The sequence below is a fragment of the Lampris incognitus genome, chromosome 2 (assembly GCF_029633865.1).
Source record: "Lampris incognitus isolate fLamInc1 chromosome 2, fLamInc1.hap2, whole genome shotgun sequence".
NCBI lineage: Eukaryota > Metazoa > Chordata > Actinopteri > Lampriformes > Lampridae > Lampris > Lampris incognitus.
Window position 1 is genome coordinate 6821756 of NC_079212.1, and position 23553 is coordinate 6845308.

The 23553-nt window shown below is 49.3% G+C and overlaps 1 pseudogene; it reads left to right on the forward strand.

Moving 5' to 3' along the window:
• LOC130108144 (cyclin-dependent kinase 17-like) overlaps positions 1-21460 on the forward strand; it is a 62013-nt pseudogene extending 40553 nt beyond the window's left edge.
• The last annotated feature ends 2093 nt before the right edge of the window (positions 21461-23553 follow it).

Consider the following 23553-nt stretch of genomic DNA (forward strand, 5'->3'; position numbering starts at 1 on the left):
GTGGGTTTCCTCCGGGTGCTCCGGTTTCCTCCCACAGTCCAAAGACATGTAGGTCAGGTGAATAGGCCGCACTAAATTGTCCCTAGATGTGTGTGTGTGTGTGTGTGTGTGTGTGTGTGTGATGGCCTGGCGACCTGTCCACGGTGTCTCCCCGCCTGCTGCCCAATGACTGCCGGGATATGCTTCAGCATCCCCGCGACCCTGAGAGCAGGATAAGCGGTTTGGATAATGGATGGATGTATCCGGCCACTCATCTCATCCGTCCTGGTCTCTGCTGCACCCCCTCTGCCGAGCCAGGGACGGCTGCAGACTACCACATGCCTCCTCCGATACATGTGGCGTCGCCAGCTGCTTCTTTTCACCTGACAGTGAGGCATTTCACCAGGGGGACGTAGCGTGTAGGAGGACCACGCTATTCCCCCCCCCCCCAGTTCTCCCTCTCCCCTGAACAGGTGCCCTGACCGACCAGAGGAGGCGCTAGTGCAGCAACCAGGACACACACCCACATCCGGCTTCCCACCCACAGACACGGCCGATTGTGTCTGTAGGGATGCCCGACCAAGCCGGAGGTAACACGGGGATTCGAACCGGAGATCCTCATGTTGGTAGGCAACGGAATAGACTGCCACGTTACCCGGACGCCCTACTACCAATTTTTTGAAAAGCAGGTGGAACCATTGGAGTGGGACTTTAAAATTTCCGCTGTGTGTGTGCGTGCAAAAGTTTGTATTATGTCAACGTAATGCTTCTTAGCACAGTATGCTAACGTGTGCGCTGCTGGCTGACCTTCCTCTCAGTTAGCCAGCTACCTTGTTAGCACAGTATGCTAACGTGTGCACTGCTACCTGACCTTCCTCTCAGCTAGCCAGCTACCTTGTTAGCACAGTATACTAACGTGTGCGCTGCAGGCTGACCTTCCTTTCAGCTAGCCAGCTACCTTGTTAGCACAGTATGCTACCGTGTGCGCTGCAGGCTGACCTTCCTATCAGCTAGCCAGCTACCTTGTTAGCACAGTATGCTAACGTGTGTGCTGCTCGCTGACCTTCCTCTCAGCTAGCCAGCTACTTTGTTAGCAAAGTATGCTAACGTGTGCCCTGCTACCCGACCTTCCTCTCAGCTAGCCAGCTACCTTGTTAGCACAGTATATTGACAGGTGTGCTGCTGGCTGACCTTCCTCTCAGCTAGCCAGTTACCTTGTTAGCACAGTATGCTAACGTGTGCGCTGCTGGCTGACCTTCCTCTCAGTTAGCCAGCTACCTTGTTAGCACAGTATGCTAATGTGTGTGCTGCTGGCTGACCTTCCTCTCAGCTAGCCAACACCTTATCATCTGTATACCCGGCAAGTACAGCTTCAACAATCTGTCACTAAAAAAAATGTAAAATGTGTTGCAACAGCTGCTGACTGTTGCTCCTATACAGTATTTGAATTATAGGCTAACGTTGACATTGTATAGTGTAGTTTTAAAATCCACTCCACTGGACACATGTCACATACAAGCCATTGAACGCCGCAGCTGAAGAAGTGCAGGCAGTCTGGTTGCCGCCCCCTGCGATCCGTGTCCCATCAAACATTCACGTCTGAAACCGTGTACTTCGATCTTTTGAACCCCATCCAGTGTAAGATAAGTTGGTCGCTATCAATATTCTAGATGTTGATGTTGCTCAGTGGCGATCAATTATTCACAGTGACCCGATGGGGTTCAGCATTTGGCGGCATTAAGGAAAGGAAGCGGTGTCGCTTTACCTCGGGCCGCGGCGCTTCTCCTTGTTGTGCGACGCATACCTTTCCCTGACCCGTCCGAAGCTGATGGAATATAAAACTACAGAGCGGTGCAATCAGATACCCAACGAAAGTGAGATGTCAGTGTGCCGGCTGCTTCCCATGTTTGTAGCATGTAGGAGGATGGATTGTGAGACGCCCGCCACATCAACTGAGCTCCTTAAAGTCACACCGCCGGTCCACTGCTGTTGGCAAGTTTACAGGAAGAAGGCAACACAGATGTTTTGTTTTTTGTTGTTTGTTTTTTGTTTTTTTTGGATTTTTTCCCGGCGGCATGGTGGCTCAGGGGTTAACATGGTCACCTCACAGCAAGAAGGTGCTGGGTTCGAGCCCCGGGGTAGTCCAACCTTGGGGGTCGTCCTCTGTGTGGAGTTTGCATGTTCTCCCCCGTGTCTGCGTGGGTTTCCTCCGGGTGCTCCGGTTTCCTCCCACAGTCCAAAGACATGTAGGTCAGGTGAATCAGCCATACTAAATTGTCCCTAGGTATGTATGTGTGTGTGTGTGTGTGTGGGTCCTGTTTGATGACCTGGTGGCCTGTCCAGGGTGTGTCCCCGACTGCCGGCCAATGACTACCGGGATAGGCTCCAGCATCCCGCAACCCTGAGAGCAGGATAAGCGGTTAGGATAATGGATGGATGGATGGCTGTACTTGGCCAATTACCCCGCTATTCCGAGCCGCCCCGGTCTCTGCTCCACCCCCTCTGCTGATCCGGGGAGGGCTGCAGACTACCACATGCCTCCTCCCATACATGTGGAGTCACCAGCCACCTCTTTTCACCTGACGGTGAGGAGTTTCACAAGGGGGACGTAGCACGTTGGAGGATCCCGCTATTCCCCCCAGTCTCCCCCCCCCAACAGGCGCCCCGACCAACCAGAGGAGGCGCCAGCGCAGGGACCAGGACACATACCCACATCCGGCTTCCCACCCACAAACATGGCCAATTGTGTCTGTAGGGATGCCCGACCAAGTCAGAAGTAATATGGGGATTCGAGCCGGCGACCCCCGCGTTGGGGGGCAACGGAATAGACCGCCACGCCACCTGCACGCCCGGGATGTTTATTTCTTATTGGTTGACTGTTTCACTGAGGATTGGCTGTGTGGTAATGCAACATCCTTCCTTTCCTCCCACATCTCCTTAGCAATACTTTGTCTGTCTGTCTGTCTGTCTGTCTGTCTGTCTGTCTGTCTGTCTGTCTGTCTGTCTGTCTGTCTCTCTCTCTCTGTGTCTCTCTGTTGCTCTCATCCCACTCGCTCAGTCCAGTCTCTCTCTCCTTCACTGCTCGTTTTGGAGGGTAAGTCAACAAACGCTAATGAAAAATGAAGGAGAGACCTGGGTAATGGCCCTTCCATCTCAATACACATCAGCCTGGAGCCACAGCCATCTCTCTCTCCCTCTCTTCTCCCTCCCTCTCCCGCTCTCCCTCTCATTCTCTCCCTTCCTTTCCCTCTCCCTCTCTCAATTTCTCTCTCTCTCCCCCTTTCTCTTTCTCCCTCTCCCCCTCCCTCTCTCTCTCCCTCCCTCTCCCTCTCCCGCTCTCCCTCTCATTCTCTCCCTTCCTCTCCCTCTCTCTCCCTCTCTCAATTTCTCTCTCTCTCTCCCTTTCTCTTTCTCTCTCCCTCTCCCCCCCCCCTCTCTCTCTTTCGCTCTCTGTTCTAAACACTCTTGTCTTTATGCAAGCACAACTCACATGGGCATACACACACACACACTCACGCGCAGGTTTATTTGGGTTGTGTGTTGTGTTCATATTGTTACCCAGAACTACGTTTGACCCAGTTCTGTGGCAGTGGGTGCAGTGGAGCGTTGGGGATGCAATGAACCCGTTGCCATCGAAAGCATACGCACGGTCATGAACATCCGTGCAGGGCGCACACACACACACACACACACACACGTGGACAGGGTGGTGGTTGGTGACTAAACGAGCCTGTGAATGCAGTACTGCACGTGTCTTAATGAGAGACAGCAGCAGAGAAGACTGTTTTAAAGACATTATCCTGTCTTTTGTGGTGAGAGAACAAGAGGGAGACAAGACGGGAGAGGGAGACATGCAGGAGGGAGAGAGAGATAGAGAGAGATGAAGGGAGAGAGAGACAGAGAGATGGATGAAGGGAGAAGAGAGAAATGAAGGGAGAGAGACAGAGATAGAGACAGAGAGAGAGATGGCTGAAGAGAGAGAGAGAGACATGGCTGAAGGGAGAGAAAGAGAGATGGATGAAGGGAGAGAGAGCTGTGGTGAGGTCATCCTCACATCTTGCATCGTGCTAGCGACACCCAAACAGAGTGAGAGGCTGCAGATTTCTGCTTCGCCGATGTGTGTGTGTGTATATGTGTATGTGTGTGTGTGTGTGTTTTAGTTTGCACATGAGACAGACTCCCCAGCCACATGAGCAGCATGGCTCACCAAAACCTCCTGACAGGCCCCGTCACTCCAGCAGACAGAGCAACTGTGGAGGGTGTTTGTGTGTGTGTGTGCATGTGTGCGCGTGTTTGTGTGTGTGTTTGTGGCAATTGGGAGCGCATGTGTTCAAGTGTGTATTTATGTTTGGGGCTGTATGATGGACTATTTGTATTCACATCACATGTCTTCTTCCTACAAAGTGAAATGCATATACCACTGCAAGGCACACACACACACACACACACACACACACACACACACACACACGTACGTCCCTCCTCTGTTTCATCCATCTGTTTTATTTATCTGTGCCGCTGTTTAAACGGCTTCATTGCCGCATCAGATGCGGACAGAACTGCATGTTGGTTGCACGCAGTTCTGCAGGACGTCAGTGTTGCAGCGGCTTCAGTTCTGCAGGACGTCAGTGTTGCAGTGGTTTCAGTTCTGCAAGGATGTCAGTGTTGCAGCGGTTTTAGAGAAGAAAGAACGAGTCCGTGCAAATACGCACACAAACACACAACCCCGCCAGTAATCTAACTGTGTCATATTGTGTTCTAGCACTGGCTCTTAGGCATGCCTTTAAAGAGATCACATGCTTCATTAGCTAACTTGGTCACTGGAGACCAACCCCGTTCACCATGAGCACGCACACACACACACACACACACATGTGCAGGCATATATATATATATATATATATATATATATATATATATATATAATAAAATGTATGTGTGTGTGTGTGTGTGTGTAAAACCATGGAGGAAATGTAATATGAGTGACCCTGACAGTAATGATGAGGAAAACTGGACGGTGAGAGGGATAAAAGCAGACAGCTTGACTTGCTTGAGTGGCTGTTGCATCTAGAAAAGCGCTATATAAAGTGCAACTTGATCGATTGGTTGGTTGGTCCACCTGTAATTCATGACCTATTGAAAGCTGGGCCATTTGACATGTGCGTTTAAATCCAGGTAAACTGTGTTGAAAATTAATCCACTGTATATATCATACTATAGTCACATTTACATCATATTTGGACATAATATATATGGAAATATGCGCAGGAGAGCTGGTGTGCTGTGCAGTTGCTGGGGTTATGCTGACACCCTGTGGCCAAAGAAGGTATGTGCGGCTGACGGTGACGTCACCATGCTGTGACAGAGAAACGAGAGGACAGCGTCGAAGAGAGTTGGCATTTTGTTCTAATTGGACCTATCTTGCTCTCACCTCACCTCACCTATCACCCCCCACCTACCACCTACCACCACCACTTCATAAACATGCACAGATGGGTCGCACCCAAACTGTGTGAACGCAAATGCACACACACACGCCTTGTCTCTGTGCAGCTGTGTGGACGTACTCATCCGTGTGTGTGTGTGTGTGTGTCTGTGTCTGTGTATGAGTGTGTGTGTGTGTTTAAAAATGAGGCATTGGAATCAGGCTGATGTGCGCTGCCTGTGTCTGTGCAATGAAAGGCAGCAGCGTATGTGAGCATGGGAGTACAACAGGATGAAAAAGATCTAATATCATTGAACATACACACCCACACACACACACACACACACTCACACACAGAGGTAATCCGAGTAAAGCCACTGCAGAGGCAGGGCCGGTGTAAACAGAACCGGGATCAGATATGACCCCAGTCTCGCCTTAGGGACTGACCAAGGAACAGATACCTAAAATAAGAGTGTCCCGACCCGGGCTAGAATAACACCTCACTTGAAATTGGTGTTAAAGTTACAATCCTTAATGCGATGCACCGCCACGGCTATGCTGAGTACTGCGACAGCAGGAGCGCTCTACTGACAACACAAAACGCTATATCCCACCTTCGGGTAAACACCGTGTATTTGTTTGAGAAATGGAGACAACTGGAAGCCTCAGAAGGAGCTGATAGCGATGTGTTTTGTCATGATCAAACTATAAAGCAAACATCATTTACCATGTCTGACCAAAACAACAACAGAGGTGGGGCAGCGTGCCGCTGTGTGCAACAATTTCAGATATTGCGTCTTCAGCAGTCCTAGTAACCTTGATGGTTCTCCTAACGTCCTTGACTTCTCTCCTTTCTCTCTCTCTCTCCAGTCTGAAATCGGCTTTGGGAAGCTTGAGACCTACATCAAACTCGACAAACTAGGAGAGGTAAGATTAGCGATGAAGACGGGGCATCCAGGTGGCGTAGTGGTCTATTCCGTTGCCTACCAGCACGGGGATCACCAGTTCGAATCCCTGTGTTCCCTCCGGCTTGGTCGGGCATCCTTACAGACACAATTGGCCATGTCTGCAGGTGGGAAGCTGGCTGCAGGTATGTGTCCTGGTCACTTAACTAGCGCCTCCTCTGGTAAGTCGGGGCACCTGTTTGGGGGGAGGGGCAACTGGGGGGAATAGTGTGATCCTCCCACGTGCTACGTCCCCCTGGTGAAACTCCTCACTGTCAGGTGAAAAGAGGCAGCTGGTGACTCCACATGTATGGGAGGAGTCATGTGGTAGTCTGCAGCCCTCCCCGGATCAGCAGAGGGGGTGGAGCAGCGACCAGGACGGCTCGGAAAATAGGGTTGATTGGCCAAGTGCAATTAGGGAGAAAAACGGGGGGCGAAAAAAAAAAAGATTAGCAAAGAAGACTACGGTCAAAGGTGCAACATGTACAAGGCTCAGCGTTTTCGCTTTTTATTTTTCAAAGCCGTCCAGCATGCCGAATTTCACCACAAGAGGACACTGTTTCATAACCTCACACGAACAGGAACAACTTGTGGATCCATGGAAACATAAAATCCGGGGGGGAAAATCAGTTTAAAAATCTGGGTATTTTTCGGTGAAAAGCGGTGAAAAACGAAAATGCTGAGCCTTGAACATGTAATATTGACCCGAATGTTCAGTATTGTTCAATAACGTGTGAGTAATAACCACCAATCTAGAGAGACACGTGGTGGGTGTCTCCTGGTGATGTTGGTCTTCTTGTGTTTTAGGAAAGCTGCAGTATTTCATGTTGCACCTTATAGACACAAGCATAGCCATAAACAGATACACTCTTCGAAGACGCCAGCACCTTTTCCTCCCTCTCCTCCTCTGCAGGGAACGTATGCCACAGTGTTTAAGGGGCGCAGCAAGCTGACGGATAACCTGGTTGCACTGAAAGAGATCCGGCTGGAGCACGAGGAGGGCGCCCCCTGCACGGCTATCAGAGAAGGTACACATCCACGTTCCATATATCAACCACGTACTGTCCAAACAGAGGAAGCACTGTTTAGGGGCGTCCGGGTGGCGTGGTGGTCTATTCCGTTGCCTACCAACACGGGGATCGCCAGTTCGAGTCCCCGTGTTACCTCTGGCTATGTTGGGCGTCCCTACAGACACAATTGGCCGTGTCTGCAGGTGGGAAGCCGGATGTGGGTATGTGTCCTGGTCGCTGCACTAGCACCTCCTTTGGTCGGTCAGGGTGCCTGTTCAGGAATGAGGGGCAACTGGGGGGGATAGCGTGATCCTCCCACGCGCTACGTCCCCTTGGTGAAACTCCTCACTGTCAGGTGAAAAGCAGCGGCTGGCAACTCCACATGTGTCGAAGGAGGCATGTGGTAGTCTGCAGCCCTCCCTGGATCGGCAGAGGGGGTGGAGCAGTGACCAGGATGGCTCGGAAGAGTGGGGTAATTGGCCAAGTACAATTGGGGAGAAAAAAAGGGAGGTAAAAAAAATCTCCCCCAAAAGAAGAAGAACTGTTTAACTAACAAAATGCAGCAAAAAAGAACATATGAAGAAATATCAGGAAATGTGTTCGTTTTAACAGTTGGCCATCTTTGGTCTCTTGCGTTATTGTGTTGTCTCTTGAGTTGATACAAATAAATTGCTAATAGAACCACATCATTTCAACAATGCGGTTGTGAACCACCGCTCTACAGAGCCTGCTGGAGAACTGGGCCGTGATGGAACTATTAAAGGGTCAGTCCGTAAAAGGTTTCTCTGGTGACCAGCAGCAATTTCAACAATGTTGGGAGCCGTTCTGTTGGGCGACAGTGGCCTTCATGGGACAAACCTAACTGTCATGAGGGCTCACAATTTTGCAAGCTACCTAATGCAGAAATGTCAAGAGAAGAGCTGATCATGATGTAAAACACAATACATACTTATCAGGTTATAAAACGTGCTGATAAGTAATGATGATGATCCTGAGTTTGAGCCCCGGGGTAGGCCAACCTTGGGGGTCGTCCCGGGTCGTCCTCTGTGTGGAGTTTGCATATTCTCCCCGTGTCTGCGTAGATTTTCTCCGGGTGCTCCGGTTTCCACCCACAATCCGAAGACATGTAGGTCAGGTGACTCGGCCGTGCTAAATTGTCCCTAGGTGTGAATGTGTGTGTGTGTGTGTGTTTGTGTGGGCATGGGCCCTATGATGACCAGGCGGCCTGTCCAGGGTGTCTCCCCGCCTGCTGCTCAATGACTGCTGGGATAGGCTCCAGCATCCCCGCGACACTGAGAGCAGGATAAACGGTTCTGATAATGGCTGGACTTCATCATATGTGATGAAGTCAAAGTGTTGCGGATGGCACCGTTAACTGTTCACAGTAGACTGATTGTAGGTGTCTGACGGTGTTGTTTCTCCATCTTCTAGTTTCACTGCTTAAAGACCTGAAACACGCCAACATCGTCACCCTCCACGACATCATCCACACTGACAAGTGCCTGACACTAGTGTTCGAGTACCTGGTGAGTGTCTCGTGTATTTGTGTGTGGATGTGTGTGTGTGTTTGTGTGTGTGTGTGTGTGTGTGTGTGTGTGTGTGTGTGTGTGTAAAGGATACATATGGGTTTTTTGGGGGTTTTTTGCCAAAAATTTACAATTTACTTTAGCTTTTGCTTAATCTATGTTAAACTTTTTTCTTTCTGGGGCATCCAGGTAGCGTAGTGGTCTATTCCGTTGCCTGCCAACACAGGGATCGCCAGTTTGAATCCCCGTGTTACCTCCGGCTTGGTCAGGCGTCCCTACAGACACAGATGGCTGTGTCTGTGGGTGGGAAGCCGGATGTGGGTGTGTGTGTCCTGGTCACTGCACTAGCGCCTCCTCTGGTCGGTCAGGGCAGCTGTTTGCGGGGAGAGGGGGAACTGGGGGGGAACAGCGTGATCCTCCAATACGCTACGTCCCCCTCTGGTGAAACTCCTCCCTGTCAGGTGAAAAGAAGCGGCTGGTTACTCCACATGTATCGCAGGAGGCATGTGGTAGTCTGCAGCCCTTCCCGGATCGGCAAGAGGGGGTGGAGCAGTGACCGGGACAGCTCGGAAGAGTGGGGTAATTTGCCGGGTATAATTGGGGAGAAAAAGGGGGGGGGGGACTTCTTTCTTATTTTCTTTCTTTCTCCTCCATCAGGAAAAGGACCTGAAGCAGTACATGGATGACTGTGGCAGTATCATGAGTGTTCACAACGTCAAGGTAGGCAGCGTCCTGACATTTAATCAGTTATCATTAAATGGCGTGATGCAGTCCAGAGGAAACACATTTCTCAGAGTAAACTTGTGTTTTGTGAATAGCTGGGATAGTTTTCTGAGTTAATTCTCAGATTACTCGGCTACACATTAAGAGATATCAGCCCTGTTACACTGACTTCAGATCATTTGCTCTCGGCATATTTTCCTCTCGTCTCTGTTGTTTGCTGTAGATCTTCCTGTTCCAGTTGTTGCGGGGTCTGGCCTACTGCCACAGAAGAAAGGTCCTCCATCGAGACCTAAAACCACAGAATCTGCTCATCAACGAAAAAGGAGAGCTTAAATTGGCCGACTTCGGTAATTCCCTGACTTTTGTGATATTAAAAGTAGAATCTGTAGCGTTGGGAATTGGCAACCTCCATACTACTTTTTGAATTTTGCTCTATGTTTGGGGTGTAGCCGTGGCATGGAGCTACACACCTCCTATTTCCTCCTGTTCACTGCCGACGGATCCTTGCAAAAGCACACATGCTGGGAATCACAGAATGTCATTGCTTACACAGTAAAACTGATGCAAGGCCGCCGTCACTGCTGAGTCCTTTTCCTGCTTTTATAGCGCCCCATCTTCTGGAAGCGTGGCCGGGGTTATTAGCTCGATGACGAGAGTGGTTGTAAATCAATTAAAAGTGAATTGAAGAAGACATTATAGCGCAACAAGCTGCTGTTTCACCCTGATATGGGAAATAAGGGAAATGGTTCTGGCTGGAGTTGAGAAATATTTAACTTGAGTGGCAGTTTCCCTGGTAATGACCCAATCAGCATGGCGCCCCCTCAAGTCAGCCGGGGACCCGGGTAGTCGGTTGGAGTTCCTGTTCAGTTCCATTTAATACATGGCTGTGATGAATACTCGCTTCTGATTGGCTAATGAAAGCATTCCGCGGTCAGTAGTTTATGACAAGCAGACCGCTGTCTGTTGCCAAGCTGCGGCGTCATCACCGTTCCTGTTCCCAAATTAATACGCTTCATGGAGCCTCTGTTGGCTAATGCTAGCTAGCGACACAAATAGAAAGAGGTCCAGTCAAAATAGTTTCAAATTATTATTTTCTGTCAGTTTATTCAGGAATCGGGAACATTTATTTGTCAGGATGACTGTCAAAACTGCGGGTCTGCATGGGCTAGCAGTTAGCTTAGCCTGCCCTGCTTCCATGTCCTGTCAGACCGCCCTCGATGTTTCCACCTCGGGCGCAGCTCCAGGCAGGGCCATGGTCCTTGGGCCCACTGGATGCAGCAAACCAGGCTCCCTCAGCCGATCCAACGCTAGCAGTTAGCTTAGCCCATCATATTGAGTCCTTTTGCAAGGTACAGCTGTGTAAAGAGCAGGATAATTCTCTCCAAGGTGGTCTTCTGTTGAGAAATAACGATTTTTCGATTGAAGACCACCTCGTCGTGGATTGTCCCTTACATGTTCAACTGTGAGAATGCCGGCTTGCCGAGGTTTTGGTAGCTCTTGAGGACAGATCAGTTTATAACGTTATGAGGCATCTTGTTGCGCTGTATCACCTCTTTCCATTCACTCTGCATTGATTCGCAGCTGTGCCACATGTTGGCATGACGTTGTGTTAGGTGTGAATGCACCTTAAGCGTGGGCGCTTTCACGACTGTGCCATAACAGCTCACACTCCCTCAAAAACAATCATGACCCCTCCCTTCGATCAATCTCGAAACCAGCCCACACAACATAACACAGTGGTACGACGCAATAGCGTCGAGGTCATCACAGGTTCTGCTTTCAACTGTGCTGAAATTTCACGTTGGGTTTTGCCAGTGACTTCTCAGGACTTTATGTGAAATCAGAATTAAAACGTACGAGATGGGATTTCCTCGATTTAATGTCCCTTTCCTGTGTTGGAATGAAGGTCTGGCCAGAGCCAAGTCTGTCCCCACGAAGACCTACTCCAATGAAGTGGTGACTCTATGGTACAGACCACCAGATGTGCTGCTGGGCTCCACAGAGTACTCTACACCAATTGACATGTGGTGAGAGCACACACACACACACAGATAGATAGAGGATACACACATGCTCGCACACTGTGTCCCTGTTTACTCTCTCGTCCCTCCTGTTAAGGTCCTCTTTCTGTTTTTGTGTCTAATGCACTTCACATCGTGCCCCGGGGCTTCTCTCTGTGCTTTAGTGCACATTTCTCCCAGTGTGTACATTCACTTGAACAAACAGTGTGTCCTCTTTGCTGATGCAAATTTCTCTCTCCGTCCATATCCATTTTGCCTGGAGGTGTGCTTATACTTCTCTGCCTCCTGTCACAAGTGGTTGAAGGTTGCGACTTCGCTCTGCCCTGTTCAAATGTGGCTTTGTCCTTCGGCTTTAATGGGAATAATGCACTGAAAATTGTGCGTTCCCGAGGAAAAAAGAAGACTGAAAATAACATCTCTTCTTCATCCCACGTGCTTATGCTTGACGTGACTAAGTTCTATTTAGATTTAAGCAGTGTTTTCAGACTCTTTAGATTGTGCTATTGAGATATAACCTTCTACCCGACTGACTCGGATCAGAGGATATAACCACTGAAAATGGACATGGTATAGGGTCACTTTTTTGATTTGTCTCCAAACACTCATTTCATAAGGTCAACTCATGTCATTCATTCATCCATCCATTATCCAATTTGGCGGCATGGTGGAGCAGTGCTTAGCGCTGTCGCCTCACAGCAAGAAGGTCCTGGGTTCAAACCCCGGGGTTGTCCAACCTTGGGGGGGTCGTCCCAGGTCGTCTTCTGTGTGGAGGTTGCATGTTCTCCCCGTGTCTGCGGTGGGTTTTCTCCGGGTGCTCCGGTTTCCCCCACCATCAAAAAGACATGCATGTTGGGTCCGCGGTGGCGTAGCGGTCTAAGCATCGGCTTTGTGTCCATGCAGTTGCCCACTGGGGACCAGGGTTCACGCCCCGGTCTCGTCAGATCCGACTATGGCCGGACTCGGATGAAGCAGCAGTCATTGGCGACACTGTCTTCGGGAGGGGGGCAGAGTCGGCTTGTGTTCGTCACGTGAACGCGTCTCTGTGTGTGTCGGAAAAAACAGCGGTTCGGCCCGGAGTCGCCTTGTCACGAAAGTGGGGAGGCGTCTCCTTCGAGACTGCCGGCCGGAGAGATGCAGTTGGCGAACGCATGCAGTACTAGGGTGGGTGTTCGAATTAAAATAGGGATCGATTGGCCACTAAATTGGGAGAAAAAAGGGAAAAATCAGAAATAAATTTTAAAAAAAGAAAAAAAGACATGCATGTTAGGGTTAGTACTCATGTCTGTGCCCCTGACCAAGGCATGGTGAGACTAACTGGAGTTGGTCCCCAGGCGCTGCACGGCGGCTGCCCACTGCTCCTAGCTACACAGCTAAGATGGGTTACATGCAGAGGAAGAATTTCCCCACAGGGACCAATAAAGTAGTAAAATTAAAATAAATAAATAAAACTCCTTATCCTTACTCAGGGTTGCGGGGATGCTGGAGCCTATCCCAGCATCCACTGGGCGGCAGGCGGGGAGACACCCTGGACAGGCCACAGGGCCACCACAGGGCTGACACACACACACACACACACTTTAGTACGGCCGATTCACCTGACCTACATGTCTTTGGACTGTGGGAGGAAACCGGAGCACCCGGAGGAAACCCACGCAGACACAGGGAGAACATGCGAACTCCACACAGAGGACGACCCGCAAGGTTGGACCACCCCGGAACTCGAACCCAGGACCTTCTTGCTGTGAGGCGACTGCGCTAACCACCGTGCCATCATGCCGCCCATCGCCACCGTGCCCCCCATGTGTGCCTAATAAAGCAACTAAAATTCAGTTTACACCAAGACTTTCCAGGAGATGTGCTCGGACAACAGATCAGAAAATAAACTTCGTGTTTTTTACAGATGAGACGGCACAGTATCACAGATTTATTATGCGTTTCCTGTTCTTCTGAAATTGCACTTTTGAACCTGGATAATGGTTCTTGAACTGATAGAGGTGTTGGCTCCTGTTTTCTCCTGAGAGAGAGTTTAGGAGACAGTTCAGTGGTTGTTCAGTAGACTATTATGGGCTGGACACAAACCACCGTGTTCACGCCACTGCATACTGATGATTGACAGTTTGATGAACTAAAATGGGTGGAGCAAGTCCAATTATGAAACCGTGTTGCTTAAGCCCCGTTATTAACCGCGTGTTAGTGTTAGCCATAGGTGCAGGTTTCTCTGGTACGAAGGCCACCGTGTTACCCCCAGAGTCCTCCAACAGTTGTACATGTGCCCCAACATCTACAGGAGTCACAAGTTTCAATGGTGGGACACATTGTTCCTGCTGGTTTTCTCCCTAGAGACACCTGAAGCTAGTGAGAGGATTCGAACCGTGAACCTCGGTGTTGGGACGTTAGTGTCCGAGCCACCTGAGCCCCACTTCCTCTGTGTTGTTCCATCCATTATCCAAGCCACTTATCCATATTTGGGTTGTGGGAAGCTGGAGCCTATCCCAGAAGTAATTGGACGGCAGGCGGGGAGACAAACTGGACAGGCCGCCAGGCCATCACAGGGCCGACACACACACATTCACACCCACGGACAATTTAGTACATCCGGTTCACCTGACCTACATGTCTTTGGATTGTGGGAGCAAACCCACACAGACACGGGGAGAACATGCAAACTCCACACAGAGGACGACCCAGGATGACCCCCAAGGTTGGAGTACCCCGGGGTTCGAACCAGGACCTTCTTGCTGTGAGGCGACCTCTCTAAGCACTGCACCACCGTGCCGCCTCTCTGCGTTGTCGATACATCTTAACTCACTTTAAACGCAGTCTTTACATGCAGGGAGATCCATTCACCGCTAAACATCATAACGGTATTCTGTTGCACAGAGCAGAAACCTCATTCACACCTGCCGCCTCACCTGCAAACCTTCCCTCGACTTTCCACGTCGGCGTCTGCCAGCCGGAGTCGATATTCCGTAGAAGCTGTGTTGGCAGTTTGTCAATTCAAGGCCGAGTAACATTTCCAGAAACTTAACCAAACAACAGTAGTCTGAACGGAAGCTGTCAGGTTGTTGTATTTCGACACAGTTACAGGAAGGAGTGAGGGAACCAATCACAAGGGCATATTTAAAACCCACCCAGGGGGAATGGAAGAGCGTTGTTCAGTTTGTGCAGAGGAAGACCGTGAGGTGCCGTAGTTAACGGTAAAATACAATTCATCAGACATAAGAGGGGAACAACACAGAAGGCCCTGTCATGTCATGGGCAAGGCTCAGCGTTTTAAGTTTTTATTTTTATTTGTCAGCATGCCAAATTTCGCCACAAGAGGGCACTGTTACACAACCTCACACGAACAGGAACAGCTTTTGGATCCGTGGAAACATAAAATCCGGGTGAAAATCTGGGCATTTTTCGGTGAAAATCGGTAAAAAACCGAACACGCTGAGCCTTGGTCATGGGTGAACAAATACTTTCTGTAGCTGTTACCGACAGAAACTGTATGTGTGATCGGGGAAATCCACCAGCGGTGCTGGAAAAAACATTTCTGAATAAGTTACTGAACATATTTGCCCAACACAGCTTCCAAATATGCGGCTCGTCGACTGTACTTTATACCTGCTAATGAGGTTTGACTGGCATCTTCAGTGTGTTCGTATCGCATAAACAAGGCTCAGCGTTTTCGGTTTTTTACCGATTTTCACCGAAAAATACCCAGATTTTTAAACTGATTTTCACCCGGATTTTGTGTTTCCACGGATCCAAAAGTTGTTCCTGTTCGTGTGAGGTTGTGTAACAGTGCCCTCTTGTGGCGAAATTCGGCATGCTGGGTGACTTTGAAAAATAAAAAGCGAAAACGCGGAGCCTTGTGTATCAATAATTGTGTAAACGTTTGTCTCCGGTGTGATCCTGTGTGTCCAGGGGTGTCGGCTGCATCTTCTATGAGATGATCACAGGCAGACCTCTCTTCCCCGGATCCACGGTGGAGGACGAACTTCACCTCATATTCCGCATCTTAGGTGAGACACGAGCATGTGTGTGTGTGTGTGTGTGTTTGTGTGTGTTTGTGTATGTAAGTAATGACACTCTTCCTCTCTTCCAGGCACTCCGACAGAGGAGACCTGGGCGGGTGTCACCACCAGTGAGGAGTTCAAGACGTACAATTTCCCACGCTACAATGCCGAGCCCCTGGTCAACCACGCCCCCAGGTGTGTCTCTTTGTGTGTCAGTGTCACCCCGGGCACGTGGGTGTGGACACGTGCGCGTCTAGATAAAATCACTGTGACTCTTGAGAGCGTGTAGGAAGAGACGATGCTGCACTGATTTGGACTGGAATTGGAACCACGGTCACGCACGTCCGCCGTTGATGACACGGCTCTGTAGGACACGGCTTGACATGTCTTTATTTGATTTTTTGCTTTTCCTCCCCGATTGTACTCGGTCGATTACCCCACTCTTCCGAGCCGTCCGGGTCGCCACAGGGCTGCGGTCTACCACATGCCTTCTCCCATACATGTGGAGTCTCCAGCCGCTTCTTTTCACCTGACAGTGAGGAGTTTCACCAGGGGGATGTAGCGCGCGGGAGGATCACGCTATTCCCCCCAGCTCCTCCTCCCCCCTGAACAGGCGCCCCCAACCGACCAGAGGAGGCGCCAGTGCAGCAACCAGGACACATACCCACATCCGGCTTCCCACCCGCAGACACGGCAAATTGTGTCTGTAGGGACGCCCGACCAAGCCGGAGGTAACATGGGGATTCGAACCAGCGATCCCCGTGTTGGTAGGCAACAGAATAGACCGCCACGCTACCCGGACGCCCCACAGCTTGACATTTGACCCCATAAACATCCATCTCTCTCTTTCTCTCGCGCTCTCTCTCTTGCTCGCCCTCGCTCACACAGTTTTTCCGTTTCAGTGTCAGTTGCTTTATTGGTACGACAGAACTGACACCTGTGTTGCCAAATCATGCAGAAAGACATTTATCTGAAAACAAAAACATGAAAGTGGTGAGTGACGTCAGCTTAATGACACAACATTTGTAAGCTGGGAGCAAACTTACACACACAACTAACGTGTGTCCTTACATGGGTGGAACACACACCATGCAGGATGTGACAACCAACCGCTTTTTAAAGACGGATTTGCATCTTTTTATATTTATTGCTGTTACACTCTTAATCACTCTTACAGTACTCACATGCACAAATACACAAATACACATGTACACACATACAGGCAAGCACGGTCTAGTCTCTGAGACACAAAAGCACACACACACGTCTTTGTGAGTTATGTATTATGAACCAGAACAACGGAAGTGAACACATGACTTTTGAATAACAGTTTAGTAAAATATTTATTTTTTACGGATGTTTGTGTATTTTTCATATTTATTAGGAAGTGCAGCTCTGTCTCCATTTTTTGACACAGCCTCTTCTCTTTCTCTCGCTCTCACTTTTCTCTCACTCTCTCTTTCTCTCTTCCTCTCGCTCTCTTTCCCTCACTCTCTTTCTCTCCGTTGCTCTCTCTCCTCTCTCACTCTCTCTCCTCTCACTCTCTCTCCTCTCTCACTCTCTCTCCTCTCTTGCCCTCTCTCCCCTCTTGCTCTCTCTCTCGCTCTCTCTCCTCTCACTCTCCTCTCTCACTCTCTCCTCTCTCGCTCTTTCTCCTCTCACTCTCTCCTCTGTCGCTCTGTCCACTCACTCTCTCCTCTCTCACTCTTTCTCCTCTCACTCTCTCCTCTGTCGCTCTGTCCACTCACTCTCTCCTCTGTCGCTCTCTGTCCACTCACTCGCTCCGCTCTCGCTCTTTCTCCTCTCACTCTCTCCTCTGTCGCTCTGTCCACTCACTCTCTCCTCTGTCGCTCTGTCCACTCACTCTCTCCTCTCTCACTCTTTCTCCTCTCACTCTCTCCTCTGTCGCTCTGTCCACTCACTCTCTCCTCTGTCGCACTCTGTCCACTCACTCGCTCCTCTCTCACTCTTTCTCCTCTCACTCTCTCCTCTGTCGCTCTGTCCACTCACTCTCTCCTCTCTCACTCTTTCTCCTCTCACTCTCTCCTCTGTCGCTCTGTCCACTCACTCTCTCCTCTGTCGCTCTCTGTCCACTCACTCGCTCCTCTCTCACTCTTTCTCCTCTCACTCTCTCCTCTGTCGCTCTCTGTCCACTCACCCGCTCCTCTCTTGCTCTCTCTCACTGTCTCTCTCTTGCTGTCTCCTCTCTTTCTTTCTGTCTCTCCTTTGTGCTCTCTCTCGCTCTCTCTCAATTCAATTCAATTCAATTCAAAATGTGCTTTACTGACATGACATGGGTGTACATATTGCCAAAGCATGTAAAACAACAACAACACAATACAACAATGATTATAATAACATCTCTCTCTCTCTCTCTCTCTCTCTGTCTCCTCTCTCACTCTCTCTCGCTGTCTCTCTCTCTCCTCTCTCTCTCTCTCTGTCTCTCTCTCTGTGTTACAGGATAGACAGTGATGGTCATGACTTGCTGGCGTTGCTCCTGCAGGTAGAGCGTTGCCTGACATACAGATCAGTAATAAATAACATAATTAGGTTGACCTTATGCACAGAGAAAAAAAAAAGAGTAGCTACCCTGTGTAGATATCGCTCTCTCTCTCTGCCTGTCTCTCTCTCTTTTTATCTCTCTTTCCTGTCTTTCTCTAGTTTGAGGCCAAGAAGCGTGTATCAGCAGAGGAGGCTCTCAGGCACCTGTACTTCAGGAGCCTGGGCGAGCAGGTCCAGACACTATCTGACAGTGAGTACCCCCCCCCCATCTCTCTCTCTCTCTCTCTCTCTCACACACACACACACACAGAGGCTTATTGATCTCTTATCTTTTAGCTGCATCCATCTTCTCGGTGAAGGACATCCAGCTGCACAAAGACCCGGGAAAGAGGTCGTCCGTGTACCCAGACACAGGTGAGTCTAAAAGACGGTGATGGGAGGAAAAAAAACACGCCGTATTTAGAATGTATAGTCGTGACATGATTTTAAAAAAGTGCCTTTGCACCAGTAGGTCTCCTCTTCCTCTCTCTTTCAGTCTGCCTTTCTCTTTTTTCCTTCACTCTTCTCCCTCTCTCTGTCAGACAGTGTGCTTTCTGTGTCTGTCATGCAACTGTGATCATATAACGCAACCACCGGTCGACCGCCGAGCCGCGCCTGGTTCACCCTCACCGGAGACAAACCCCGAAACCGCTCGTCCATGTCATTAACGCTAGGCATCCCAACGCACCTGAATATATAAAACCCTCTTGTGTATTTTAAGAGGGAATGGGGTCGGGGGCGTCCGGGTGGCGTAGCGGGCTATTCCGTTGCCTACCAACACGGGGATCACCGGTTCGAATCCCTACATTACCTCCGGCTTGGTCGGGCCTCCCTACAGACACAATTGGCCGTGTCTGAGGGTGGGAAGCCGGATGTGGGTATGTGTCCTGGTCGCTGCACTAGTGCCTCCTCTGGTTGGTCAGGATGACTGTTCGGGGGGGAGGGGGAACTGGGGGGGAATAGTGTGATCCTCCCACGCGCTACGTCCCCCTGGTGAAACTCCTCACTGTCAGGTGAAAAGAAGCGGCTGGTGACTCCACATGTATGGGAGGAGGCATGTGGTAGTCTGCAGCCCTCCCCGGTTCAGCAGAGGGGGTGGGGCAGCGACCATGACGGCTTCGAAGAGGGGGTAATTGGACAGGTACAATTGGGGAGAAAAAGGGGGGAAAATCCCCCCCCCCCAAAAAAAAGAATGAATGGGGTCTCATTATAATCTCGTAATTCAGATTTAAGTTTTGTTAATGCTAGTTGTTAACGCTGTGTAATGGCAAGAATTTGGCGATATGATTTGTATGACGATACCAGTGCTACGATTCAATATATTGTGATGTGACACTATAAATACTACAGTCTAGTACTACTACTACTACCACTACTGTTTTCGGCTGCTCCTGTTAGGGGTCACCACAGCAGATCGTCCATTTCCATCTCTTCCTGTCATCTGCATAATATATATAAATACTACAGTGTATTGCAATATTTGGTCAAAATTTTACCAAATGTTAAGGAATCACATCAATATGCATCAAATTAGAGTAATCGTAGTCATAGCTGGTGTGACACTGACAACACCTGCTGTTGTGGTTCAGCCCTGTCACAACGCTGCACCTTCCACCTAGTGGTCAGAGGTGGAAACGACACAATGAAGTAGAGAAACTGACACGTCTTTGTGTGTCATCTTCAAGCTGAAATCTGCAACTTTTCTCTGTTAATAAGTGGTTATTTTCCCCGTGTGCATGATGGAGTCAGGCTCCATAACACCACCAGTCATCTTCACCATGGTTGGAGACACTCTCCAGTCTCCGTATACCGCTGTTGAGATGTTTTGACTGGGTAGGACAAAAACTGGTGCAGCAGCAAACACGTACATGTTGGAAAAAAGATGTGATGAGACATGATGACGTGATGCTGATGTATCCATGACAACCAATATGACTGTACGACAATGTTCCCATACAGTGTGATGTAGTGTGTAATACATCAGACTGTGTTAGCTTTGGTCCCAGGATCCTTTTTTTTTCCCCAATTGCCCCACTCTTCTGAGCCATCCTGGTCGCTGCTCCACCCCCTCTGTTGATCCGGGGAGGGCTGCAGACTGCCACATGCCTCCTCCGATACATGTGGAGTCACCAGCTGCTTCTTTTCACCTGACAGTGAGGAGTTTCACCAGGGGGACGTAGCGCGTGGGAGGATCACGGTATTCCCCCCAGTTCCCCCTCCCCCTGAACAGGCGCCCCCAACTGACCAGAGGAGGCGCTAGTGCAGCGACCAGGACACATACCCACATCTGGCTTCCCACCCGCAGACACGGCCAATTGTGTCTGTAGGGATGCCTGACCAAGCCGGAGGTAACACAGGGATTCGAACCGGTGACCCCCGTGTTGGTAGGCAACGGATTAGACCGCTACGCCACCCGGATGCCCGGAACTGTTTACTGTTGAGCTGAGGGCACACCAGCCACAATGGCTGCTACACCTTGTTTGTAGCCCTGCTACACCTTGTTTGTAGTTCTAGAACGTCACTGTCAACAGGTCTGTTTCTCTCTGCCTCCTGCATCCACTATATCACACCACTCTTCTACTGGAAGACTGACTGTCTGTCCAAGAGGAGGAACAGTTGGTCCTCACGTTTCAAATGGGTAATAATAACCACTTCATAATGGAGGAAATGGCAGACTGCAGCTTTAGGAATCAACGCAGCGTTTTTGAAAATACAATATTGTGAAAGGTGGTGTTGCCATTCACAAGTGTGTGGCTGTTTCCTTACAGCTCCAGTTTAAGTTGGTTGCCCTGTATCTTTCCATAAGCGATGGAGCGAAGCAGTCTAACCACACGCTAATTTGACACCGCCGCGTCTCATGGGGCGCTGATTTGAGTGCTGCGGTTTTAAGTGAACCAGGCTGCTGCGTCTCGTCTGTGCATACCTGACGTGCCGTCTGACATCAGCTCAGACGGACCTCAATGATTCTGTCTTTATCACTCTGTCTCAGTCTCTGTGTTATCTCTCTTCTTCTCTCCCGGCTGCTTTGTGACCATCTTATGGTAAAACTCTTCCTCTCTGTCCGTCCTGCTACCCATAATGCCCTCCTTCTCTGTCTGTCTATCTGTCTGTCTTCCACCTAATCCTCCCTGTCTCCCCGTAACGCCCAAATCTCCCCCCCCCCCAACCCCAACCCTTATAAAGCTATGGCCAATAAGCTAGGCTCCGCCCCCTCGCAGTACTTCCAGAGAGAAGCAGCCAATCCCAGGGCTCAGAATTGCGCTCTCTCCTCCCCCTCCACAGGCTGAGTGGCCCCCCTTCCATTCTGGTAAATACACTCGATTTCATTCTCTTGTTCTTCTGCCCAGCTCCCCCTCGCTCTTGTTTCCAGTCACTCCGCCTCTTCACGTTGTGCTTCGTCGTGTTGGCGTCACACTTTGGTTTACACTTCCATGAGACTCTGTTGTTGATGATCTGGTTTTCATTTCTCCCTTTTCACCCCCACCAAACCCCCACACCACATTACCCTGTTGGCCCGAATACATGACCAGCGAAAGAATGGGGTGGTCTCATATTTGAGAGCTAGACTTTTGAAAGTCATGACGCATCCGCAACAGCGAACGGCGCCGATCATCCGTATCTCCAATGTCGTGCTCTCTTTTCACCGCAAGAGCGTTAGATTGTGTCAGAAATACTGTTAGGATACCATTTAATTTCAGTTTTGTATTATTAGAATGATAATAGAATAATTGTAGTAATAATATTAATATTATTATTAATAATTCTATTATTTTATTTTATTATTATAGTTATTATTAATAATATAGTAATATTTCTTATTTTATTCAAATAACTCAATAATCTAAATTGTGATTACTTATATTTTTATTTTATTTCAGATATTAGTTAATTTTTTTTTTGATTTAATGATATTTTTATTTACAGACCGTAGAGCTCAGCTTACCTTTTCGCACGTTGTCGTCACATCAGATGATTTTCCTCCTGAAGACCGGTTCTGTTCTTTCCGGAAGCGGCTCAGAGCCGCTGGTATTCGGGCCAGTACGGTGATATTTCCGCCCTGTGTGTGTTGCTCTTTTCGTCCTCGTTGTGTCTCCATCCTTCTTTTTATTTTCTCTCGCTGGCCCTCCCTCTCTTTTCCCCGCAACGCTACAACCCCTCGGCCAATCCTGTTTTGCGGAGAGAAGCCGCTCCTCGCTTCTTTTAGTTTTAGTTTTTTTTTTTTTTTTTTTTTTAGGGATGAAAGGGGGAAGACGTTTTTCACCAGAGAGCATTCTGGGAAGGATGTGATCATGTGATCTAAGAGCAGGGTGGCGTTCTGAATGGCGTTGTCTTTATTTGCAGTTCTGTTTAGGTTTTTCCAGCGGGAGATGTAGCGTGACGTTGAGTATGTAAGTGTGTGTGTGTGTGTGTGTGTGTGTGTGTGTGTGTTTCAGTTTGGGTTTGGTGTGTGTGTGTGTGTGTGTGTGTGTGTGTGTGTGTGTGTGTTTCAGTTTGGGTTTGGTGTGTGTGTGTGTGTGTGTGTGTGTGTGTGTGTGTGTGTGTGTGTGTTTCAGTTTGGGTTTGGTGTGTGTGTGTGTGTGTGTGTGTGTGTGTGTGTGTGTGTGTGTGTGTGTGTGTGTGTGTGTGTTTCAGTTTGGGTTTGGTGTGTGTGTGTGTGTGTGTGTGTGTGTGTTTCAGTTTGGGTTTGGTGTGTGTGTGTGTGTGTGTGTGTTTCAGTTTGGGTTTGGTGTGTGTGTGTGTGTGTGTGTGTGTGTTTCAGTTTGGGTTTGGTTTGTGTGTGTGTGTGTGTGTGTTTCAGTTTGGGTTTGGTGTGTGCGTATGTGTGTGTGTGTGTGTGTGTGTGTGTGTGTGTGTTTCAGTTTAGGTTTGGTGTGTGTGTGTATGTGTTTCAGTTTGGGTTTGTGTGTGTGTGTGTTTCAGTTTAGGTTTGGTGTGTGTGTGTGTTTCAGTTTGGGTTTGTGTGTGTGTGTGTGTGTATGTGTTTCAGTTTGGGTTTGGTGTGTGCGTGTGTGTGTGTGTGTGTGTGTGTTTCAGTTTAGGTTTGGTGTGTGTGTGTATGTGTTTCAGTTTGTGTGTGTGTGTGTTTCAGTTTAGGTTTGGTGTGTGTATGTGTTTCAGTTTGGGTTTGTGTGTGTGTGTGTGTGTTTCAGTTTGGGTTTGTGTGTGTGTGTGTGTGTGTGTGTGTTTCAGTTTGGGTTTGGTGTGTGTGTGTGTGTGTGTGTATGTTTCAGTTTGGGTTTGGTGTGTGTGTGTGTATGTTTCAGTTTGGGTTTGGTGTGTGTGTGTGTGTGTGTGTTTCAGTTTAGGTTTGGTGTGTGTGTGTTTCAGTTTGGGTTTGGCGTGGTGTGTGTGTTTCAGTTTGGGTTTGGTGTGTGTGTGT